The sequence below is a fragment of the Carya illinoinensis genome, chromosome 16, assembly GCF_018687715.1.
Source record: "Carya illinoinensis cultivar Pawnee chromosome 16, C.illinoinensisPawnee_v1, whole genome shotgun sequence".
Lineage (NCBI taxonomy): Eukaryota > Viridiplantae > Streptophyta > Magnoliopsida > Fagales > Juglandaceae > Carya > Carya illinoinensis.
The window spans coordinates 23,505,449-23,515,380 of record NC_056767.1 but is presented as its reverse complement, the minus strand read 5'-3'; the positions used below and the strand labels follow the sequence as shown (position 1 = coordinate 23,515,380).

At 32.1% G+C, this 9,932-nt stretch overlaps 1 long non-coding RNA gene across 8 annotated transcripts; it reads right to left on the bottom strand.

The window, feature by feature from the left end:
• Positions 1–542: 542 nt before the first annotated feature.
• Positions 543–8,072, bottom strand: LOC122299762. 8 transcript variants are annotated; one of them, XR_006239761.1, is made up of 10 exons: positions 7,751–8,072; positions 7,580–7,646; positions 7,335–7,416; positions 7,097–7,180; positions 5,542–5,610; positions 4,520–4,575; positions 3,482–4,409; positions 2,701–2,790; positions 1,323–1,474; positions 543–852 (listed from the first exon to the last, which is right to left on the bottom strand). It is a non-coding gene; the product is annotated as an uncharacterized LOC122299762 (long non-coding RNA). The 8 variants fall into 8 exon arrangements; XR_006239759.1 differs by having other exon boundaries at positions 2,701–4,409; XR_006239758.1 differs by having other exon boundaries at positions 1,323–4,409.
• Between the last annotated feature and the right edge of the window lie 1,860 nt (positions 8,073–9,932).

Genomic DNA, 9,932 nt, shown 5'->3' with positions numbered 1-9,932 from the left:
AAATACTCAATTACAAAATTTAAAAAAAAAAATTACTACTGAAACTATAGTGATTCTTTTACACTTGTATATAATTTGCTTGACATTCATACATTCATCCAAATCTATTTGCACACTGTTTCAACTAACAATTGTTCAAGAATAAACACCAACTCTTTTTTTTCTTTTCATTCTATCTAAAACTTGTCTCTATCTCCTATGAAAAAACCAAAACTAAAGAAGAGAGGAGGCTTCATTTCTACACTAAAGTAAATTTTTTTCATATATTAATAAACATGGATCTTTCTTCATGCATATAACTAGGCCTCACACCACTTTCCTATCAAGTACATAATATGTATACATGCAATCTACTAAAGCTTAATATAATAGTTACTTCAAAGTCTTTTGTGCTTGTAAGTTATAATAGAGATATTAGTTCATTGAACCACTATTAAAGACATTAGTTTATTGAACCATAATAAAGTTTTATTTTTATACTTCAATCTATCCAAACCAACCTGCCATAAGTATATTCACACACTCTTCGATGCCCACAAGCATAGCTTAATAGTATTTTGCACTTACAATTAAATAATATAAAACATTTTGTAATTTAATCTACAGTTCAACAACTACTTTAGAATATGAACATAGCATCACAACCTTCCTTGAACCAAAACTACTCGAAGCAAAGACTTACAATCTCAGATTTACCAGATTTATAAAAAGAAAGCAAGCAAGCTTTAGTTTGAAGTATTTATGACATTCAGTATGAACTGGTGTCTTGAATTCACTTGCAAGCTTATATTCCATTCGGATCCTCACCAAGAGGATGTAGGATTGGTATGCAAACACAGCCATCAAGATAAACTGCAATTGATGCAGCAACCAAAATAAGTTTCTTTTTCCACAATTATCTATAAAAAAAAATCACTCAATTAAAACGCAAACATTTGGACAATATCTATGTTTTTGGGATCATTAGTTAGATATTTCAAAAGCAATATTCAAGCAACCAAACCCTTAACCAATGTTATTGGCTTATGCAAGCTATCAAAGTAACCAACTAAACAACCAAAAACAGCAGCAATTGATACATTCTCAGAATTAGAAGCCCTGGGACAAGTTTTGAAAAATATCTACCTTAATTTATAACTAAAAAAGGTAAGACTCTTTTAACTTCTATGGGACATGTTTATGACAATATCAAGACTCAAGGTATTACAACCAAAAAAGAGATGAAGTTAGAAACTAGTACAACAACTTTCTATACTAGCAAAACTTAGCACTATCTCAAACATCCAACCCAAAATTGTGAAGATATGGTAAAATGATTGTACCTGGTAACTTTTCGTCACAATAATAATAAACTGCTTGTTAAACCAGCCCCATTAGCCCAATGCTCCCACCTCCATACACAAGGTCCAGCCTCCTCGATACCTTTATATGCACTGCCCCATTTCCCCAATGCTCCCACCGCCATAGACTAGAACTGATCCAATGCACATGGACATGATATTGGTTTACAAACTGTAAAAATAAAGGACAAAAACCCAAACTACTGCAGCCTCCAATAAAATCCAAACTTTTGAGGTAGAACTTAAAAAGAATCAGTAGAAAGAAAAAAGAGGAGCTGTGTGTTACTGTTCCTCTCAGTTCCAACTACTTAGAGCTAGTTTTGGTCTGAGATTTTAAAGTCCTTTGGCATTCCTAATGTCACATATTGAGGTTGATTTAAAGAGATGAGATAAAGGCAAACTAAGGGGCTAGAACTTAAGAGGAATCAGAGCTAAAGTCATGTCAATTTTCTGCACTAGCTTGATAAGCCAATAAGTTAGTTGTATACCTATTTCAAAACCCCCCTCCTTCAAATATAATCCCAACTACACAAGCATTGAACTAGCATTTAGAAAAATTAGAGATAAGCATGATTTATGGGTAGGCATAGCATAAACACAGGAGGAGATGATTCTTGATAAACTATAAAATTCTAATGAAATCCTTAGTTGTTTACTTAGTTATTAGCTTGAGTAGACTGTTTCAAAATACATACTGAGACAGAATACTAGTTTAACATATAAAAATGGAGGCCTAAACATAATTGAATACAAGTTTCAAATAGAGAAAGAAATATTGTTAAAACTATAGCCCATTTCTTTGTAGAAACTGTTGGCATAAAACTATAGGTTACCGAGAACTCACTTTACATGAAACTTGCATGCATTTTATGGGTATTTGAAATACTAATGATATAAATGTGGTCCTTGGTAAATTGAAAAGAAGCTTACGTGTGTCACTTATATGAGTTTTAAGGTCAGATGGGCACAACCGACAAAAGTAGTTAACAAATAGAAAGTATCAATTTCAAAAAGAAGCTTATGTGTGTGACTTATTATTCCAAGCATCCCACAAACTTAGCCCAAGCATATCCATGACCTGGAAATGGTAATAAAAAATATAGTTACAGATTCTGAAACCAAAGCTAACAAACTATGAATCCCCTGCTGTGAGATAAAAAGAAGCCTATGAAAGTGAATAACACATATTTTGTATGTGTCATTCACCAATGCAAATAAGAAGCCCAAACCTAAGTCAAGTTCACCTAAGTAAGAAAATATTGGTCAGAACCCATAAAGTTTGAAACAAAACCAATCAGTTAGAACCAGAAATTACATTACAAAGGAAACCCAAAATAGATTATGCTAGAGGAGGACTTACAGGAGGTGAGGTGATAAGCAAACCCATACTTGGGATTTGGCATTTTAGTAAGCCTCTAGCAATCTTGTTGTTTGTTCTTTTCTCCTTTCACTTTCAATTTTTTGAAAATAATACCGTAAAAAGGAAATCATAATTCAGTTAAGAACAATCTAAACAATAAGACTGGAATTGAAAAGATTCCTAGACTCATAGCTAAAATACATTACTTTACTGATTCAAGAAATAAAGCATAAGTTATGTAGCGAAACAAATGACTATTTAAGTTTTAAGTAGCAATCATCTGGTATAAATCTATAGACAAATTTTTCAGAAACTAGTTAATTTCACGGATTATTGTAGTGCATATGTGTATATATGCAAAGAAAGTAATTATATTCTTAGTCTTCATTGATTTTATCCCTTTGTACCTTGATCAGTAAGCTCACATTTAGCCAAAATCGGATGTTTGTCGTAAAGATATTATCCATAGTTATTCAAATGGGACTTCTAGAAATTAAGGGTAAAAACTTCAAGCTTCATGAGTTTTTTTCTTCCCAAATATGCCATATATAGTTAACAAATTGGTTCTTGATTTATAGCATATATGTTAATTGTTGAATCTTGCATGTTAGTACCACAGGTTCTTAATGTTCAAATTTAACAGGTACATACAAATTGAGACCCAATCTATGTATAAAGTTGGTAGATTGGATAGAAAACCTTGGAATTGAATTAGTATTCTTAGTTAAAAGGCACTGCAAGTCATGTATGAGATTTAGATACGCACGAGAAGATAACTTACACTATAACTCCTATTAAAGTAGGCTGTAAGGAATCCTCTTCCCGCATTAATGGCAACCAGACAAATAAAATAAGAACAAAATAAAAGAAGTATGATCAACAGGAAATAATGAACAAGACAACTACAGGAAAGAGATCACACTAGTGGTAACTTTTTTAAACATTTAATGTGAAAACAGATTAGTTCTTGTTATTTGTTAGAGAATGCTCATATAATATTTTTAAGTATCCAACTGAATACAAGTGTCTCTCTACCTCACCACCAATACATTATAAGATGCCCACATTGCAGTGCTAGATGGGTGCTTGTCGTAGTACACACAACCATATATATAAACACATGCTTCCTCAGAACCTTTAATCCTTAGATCAAAATTTGATAGCTGACAAAAGCAGCAACACTGAGCCATTTGAGCTAGTTACCTCTGGCAAATGGAAAACTTTCATGCAGCAGCTTCATATACTTACTGCAGTCTGAGTTTATAATAGGCATATAAATAGGATCCAAGAAAACCAAGGGATTGGCCAATAACATTCAAGTGGAAGAGAACATGACAGAAGCTCACATGAGAAAATAAGATTGAAAATGACAATGATGAGAGGATCGCATAAAAATAAGGTTTATTAGAAGTTATTGCTCATATAGTTATCAAAAAAAAAAAAGTAGAAGTTTATGCTCACAAAATCAAATGGAAGCCTGCCAAATAGTAACCAGCCAAGCCTAATAGTAAGAAGATCCTATAACAGAATTGGGCGTGTATGTGTCATTTACCAAAACCAGAAAAAAGAAAACATACCTTCATTTCCATTTAGACACAAATTAAATATAGCTTCAAGGTCACTGCTACCAGTTGCAATATCAGCAACTCTCTAAATATATTTCAACGTGTAAGCAATAAACATCAAATATCTGGAAAGCTTCTATTCAACTACATTCAAAAAGAGTTTAGAAATTAGAAAAAATAATAGAAAATGAAGAAGCTATAAATCATTAGTGTGACTTATGAGAGAAAGACTAGAAATAGAAATAAAGGCATACCTGTATATGAGTTTTCTGGAAAGTCACAACACCAACAGATTAGTAGAACAAAAAACCTGAAAAGTGAAGAGCATGAAGTCATTCAGACAAGGGAAAGCCTTATTGTAGGTGAATAAGGCATGAAAACCTACTTTCCATAGTAGTTGTAACACATCAGCATCAATCTAATTTATTGATCTCAAAGTAGAACTTCATTCAAGTAAAGTACAACTTTAGAATAAAACATCTTTTTCATAAAATTCTGGAAAAAAATGTGTATTGTCAACACTAGAAGCTTATCAATAACTGTCCAAACCAAAACTCCTGTGCAAATTTACAAACAATTTACTTAGATATTTATTTAGGTCTCCACTGCTTTCAAACTACACTTTTATGATCAAGGTAGAGATAATTATCCATAAGACTTGCAGCCACCAATCTTATATATATATATATATAGATTAAGCAAAAATACAAAGCATTACTTGACTAAAAAACCAGGATTTCCAAACTTATATCAAAGAGTTTTGCTACATACAAGCACAGTCGCGCACCAATCTGTGTACCAAAACTGATTTATTCATACTTAAAATTTAAATTAACACTGTTTTCAATAAAATCTACTTTTTGACCAATCACATCACATTGGTGCACAGATTAGTGCACAATTGTGCTTGCAACTATACTTTTCCTATATGAAAAGATATGTAGAGGATTAAAAACTATTATTTATATATGGTGCACAATATTATACACAACTCAAATTAAATCATATAAAGGAAAGGATATAAAGGCTTCGTAAAAAGGAGAAGTGAATTGCAAGTAACTTTAGTTGTCTGGAAGATCAAATGGAAGATAGAAATGAAAATGGCCTGATTTCAACTAAAACAGAATGCATATTGGAAATTTCCTACACAAGAGTTTTACAGCCAATAACCTAGTTCTATACTTAGGTTATTAGGTTGAGGAAAAGGTTAAAAATAAATACACACAATTAAAACTAGATTCAAATATAGGAAGAAGTAGAGTTAAAAGTCTTTTACCTCCATACGATGTCCATGTCGTGCTCGAGTACTATGATGCATGATCTTTGTACTTTTTTGTTAAGTTCTCTTAACATGAAAAAAAAAAAAAAAAAAAAAAAAAAAAAGAAATTCTTACAAACCTAAACATGTATTCACATACACTGCCAATATACAATCTTTTTTGCCTAAATACAAGGTCCAAAGTTTGATGCAGTGTCGTGGTTTTGATCAGAAAACATGAAGAAATCTTATCCATACATAGACAATCAAATGCAAGCAAACAGGACAAAAGTAAGCTACAAATCACATCCAACAATAGAATTAGAAAAAATAAATAATGTGACCTACTTAATTTCTTTATGCAACTAATTGAACATGATATAGATAAATATTGAGTAATAATACTAGGGACATCTACAAATCCCAGACTCAGCTTCAAACACCTTGATCAAGTGTACATGGCAACATTGGTGATCACTAGACCTATGTGATTACAATAATCTACAACCTAAGGAATATATATGTGACCCCTTGTATCTTTTCTTAACTTAACTGCAATCTATGAATAGGTCGCTGTACACAATGCATGTCTCATGTAATGGGTCAATCAATGATAATTAAAGGCCTTAGTTATGCTTATTGAAAGTCACTGCCCCCCCCCCTCTCTCTCTCTCTCTCCTTTGTTATTTTCCTCCTCCATATCTAATACACCAATCATTTGGCCCATATTGCTTGGATCAGTAACTAAAAGAATTACTGATCCAAGCAACTTTCAATGATCACTCTGTTTGAGCCATTTCCATTACCATAAAAGGGAATACAATTTCCATCTTAACATACTGTAATCTTTAATTAAACCAAATCCACAACAAAAAAGAACAAAGAAATCAACTAACGATTTCTCTTTTTTCTTCATAAAAAAAAAAGATAATATATAAATCAACTAATGATTTATATTCTTAAAAGTTATAGAAAATAAACCTGTTCATCTAGCTGTGAGATTTATCCACAACATACTTGCTCAAACTTATCAAATTAGTAGACTAGTTATGCTGCAAATCACCTATTCCTCTAGATTTTTGTGTTCAGCTTCATTATTTTTGTTGCAATTTTAATGAAGCAGCAATCAAGAACCCAAGTTCACAATATTTTAACTCAAGATATTAATTCATGAAGCAAGTGAAATGTTCAACATCATTTATATTGGTTTTTGGATTTAGCTATGGCTATATATGAATGTATACTATAAAAATTAAGAAACAAAAAAAAAAAAAAATTGTTTACTTATGCAGCAAAAAAATGGTTTTTGGAAAGCTTCCTTACGTATAACTTAAAAGAAATGCTCTTATAGATGGAGCCTTGTGACATAATTACAAGAACTTGCCACAAAACGTGTTCTTCTTTCCCACTGAAATAATGATCTTGAAGGAAAGAAATCTAATTTAACTGCTCATTCATTCATTAAAGTTTTAAACCAGCCACATATATATAGTAACATTTAAATTCTGAGGGCCACATCAAGTTAAATATTCACGCTATGCCTAAAGTAGGAGAAGTATAATAAAGAGAAAACCTTCATCAAGAGTTGAGTCAAGGTATGTACACACTCCTCTTTGAGATTTGCAACATAGACACCACATTTAACATCTTCTCTAATCTGGGAGAAGAATGCAACAAAAGAACAAAGAAGACAAGGTTTATAGTAGCAAAAAAACTTAAAACAATTATACATGAAGATAAAAGGATATAAAATTCCTTTGCCCGAAAGAACCAAAATTAGAAAAGAAACAACAAAAACTGAAAAATACCACCTCCATACGCAAATACAGAATTATTGAATCCAGCCAAACAATTTTCAACAAAGGGTGCTCCTACAAGCTCGAACATATCTTGCTGAAAATAAAATAGAATTATTTAGCACCAACAGCAGATTAAAAGGTGATTAAAGTTGTGGGCTGAAAAGGTCAAAACAGAGAGGGCAGAGACTGTATGTGCTTGAGCAAACCAGAACAAAGAAGGTGAGATCAGAGAGTGGGAGGGTTGAGAAAAAGTTTACCATCCTGAAGAGAACTACTGGAGATGACACTACACGGATTCAATCAACGAATATGAATGAGAGCGTTCTAGGGTTCAAATCGCACAAAAATGAAAAACAGTGAAATAGGGTTTAATGTGATCACAAAAACAGTAGATTTTAGAAGAGTGAGTGTGAGAAAGAATGGCTCACCGATAGGAGGTGCTCGACGGCGAGAGTCCATGCCCAGCTGAGGTGTTGTCGCATAGAAATGACAAAAATTTGAAAAATATGTAAGAACAAAAATTTGAGGGAAAACCGAAATGTGAAGTTGAAGTAAGGACGAAAATGGAGAAGACGAATTTGAAAAGAAAGGGGAATCGGGATATGTGAGTATTATACAAGGGAAAATCGTGTAGCAACATTTTTTGAGTGGATTTTGCTTAATGTGCAGGTCAAGAGAAAATGGAGAGGAAGAAGTTGGGGAAGAAGGTAAACTGAGATTTGGGAGTGTACGGGAGAAAATCGAGGGCGGGGTGAGAATGGGGGGAATTTAAATTTCGTGCGTGATGGCATCTAAAATCGCAATAACAGCAAAACTTTTCGTTGCAACAAGTTTTACCTGTTTTGCAACGCTTTTTTCGTCACAATTTGTGTGTAAAATCGCTGTAAAAACAAAGGTTTCTATTGCAGCGAATATTTCCGTTGTACAAAGTAAATAAATCGCTGCAAAAATTTGATTTCAAAAATTGATGTAAAAAGTCTGCAACAATATGAAAATCATTGCAATTAAAGGCTTTTTGCAGCGAATTTATTTTCAACAGACATAAAATCGCTGCAAAAGACTATATTTCTTGTAGTTGATGCTTATACAACTACGACTGCAAATATCATTTCTCATTATAATAAATGTATCTACTTCTAGGACAAATAACTGATATATGATGTTTGGCCCTAGGAACTGTACTAATTATTTCCATAAGGATTATTAATAGAGTAATGTTACATATAATTATAAAGTGAGCAAGTATTGTGTAATCGTTTTAAAAATAATAATAAGTTTTAATATTAAAAAAATTAATTTTTTACATGAATCTATATGTATTCACTTTTTTCAAAAAAATTACTCAACACTTATTTACTCTATGATTGCAATATCATTTCTCTTATTAATATACGCATGTTTACTATACGTATTGTTTACAAAGGACTTGAGAGCTAACATACGTACCGGTTGTGAATCCTTTAACGGTGATCTTTAATTCATACCTTCTCGCCAATTATTCATAATGATTTACTGTATACTTTCTCCTTTTCTTTTTTAGATGATTATAAACTTACAATTCTCTTACCTCCTATTTATTACTCTAATATATTTAAAATTTTTTATTTTATTTTTTATTTTCTTTTAAGTATTTTTTAACATTCTTAATTATTAAGAAAAAATTAAAAAAATATATAACTTCACTAATAATCACTTCCTTAACTATTAAATAAAAAAATAAAAATAAATAATGAAAATGTGGTAGGATAGTAGTAAGCCTATCATTATTATTATTATTATTATTATTTTTTCTTTGTTCCCTTGGTGTAAATAAAAGGGTTCCTATAGGCCTAAGAAAGGTTACGTTGGTGTTCTCCTTTTTTTGGCTGAATAAAAAAAAAGGTAAAAATGAGCGTCCGGAGATGGTTTTCCTACCTGAGCGTGATTATAATAGTACTCTAATTGCTGAAAACTAGACTTGAGAGAGCACTCCCTTAAAAGAAATCTTTGAGCCCAACCTGAAAGGCTATGTTGGTCTTCTCCGGTGGCGCTTTCTGCAGCCCAACATCTTCCTACTGGTACAGAATTTTGAGACTGTCAAATTGTAGAATATGTAAGTTTTTGAAATAGGTGGAAATCTTTCCCAGCACAAAGAAATAACTCAGAATGGAATTCTGGAGGAGACTGTAATTGAGTGTTGTTGAGTAAATTTTGCATATAAATTGTAACATTAGTGCCACTAATTTAGTGGTGTTTGCATTGATGATATGTCTGTTTCCCGGTAAAAGGAGACAGTAATTTTCTGATTGATGATATGTATGCATTGAGATGCATGCAGCACAAATTGTTGTTCAAATTGACCTCATATGCGGCTGAGTTAATCAGAATTAATGTAATGCAAATATCCAAAGAAATGCAAGAGAACATGAGAAAAGATAACTTTTCCACCTTACAACGAGTCAATGACAACAGTACGTCCAAAGTTGCATCCAGGAAAAACTTGTTTATACCGTCAATGAAGCTGTAACCAGCCTTCCCAAGGAATATGTGTCAAGAAATTCTGTGACTTTGTTATGAGAATTGCCAAGGAGGTTCTCTCGTGAACTATGAAATATATTGAATCTCAGAAAC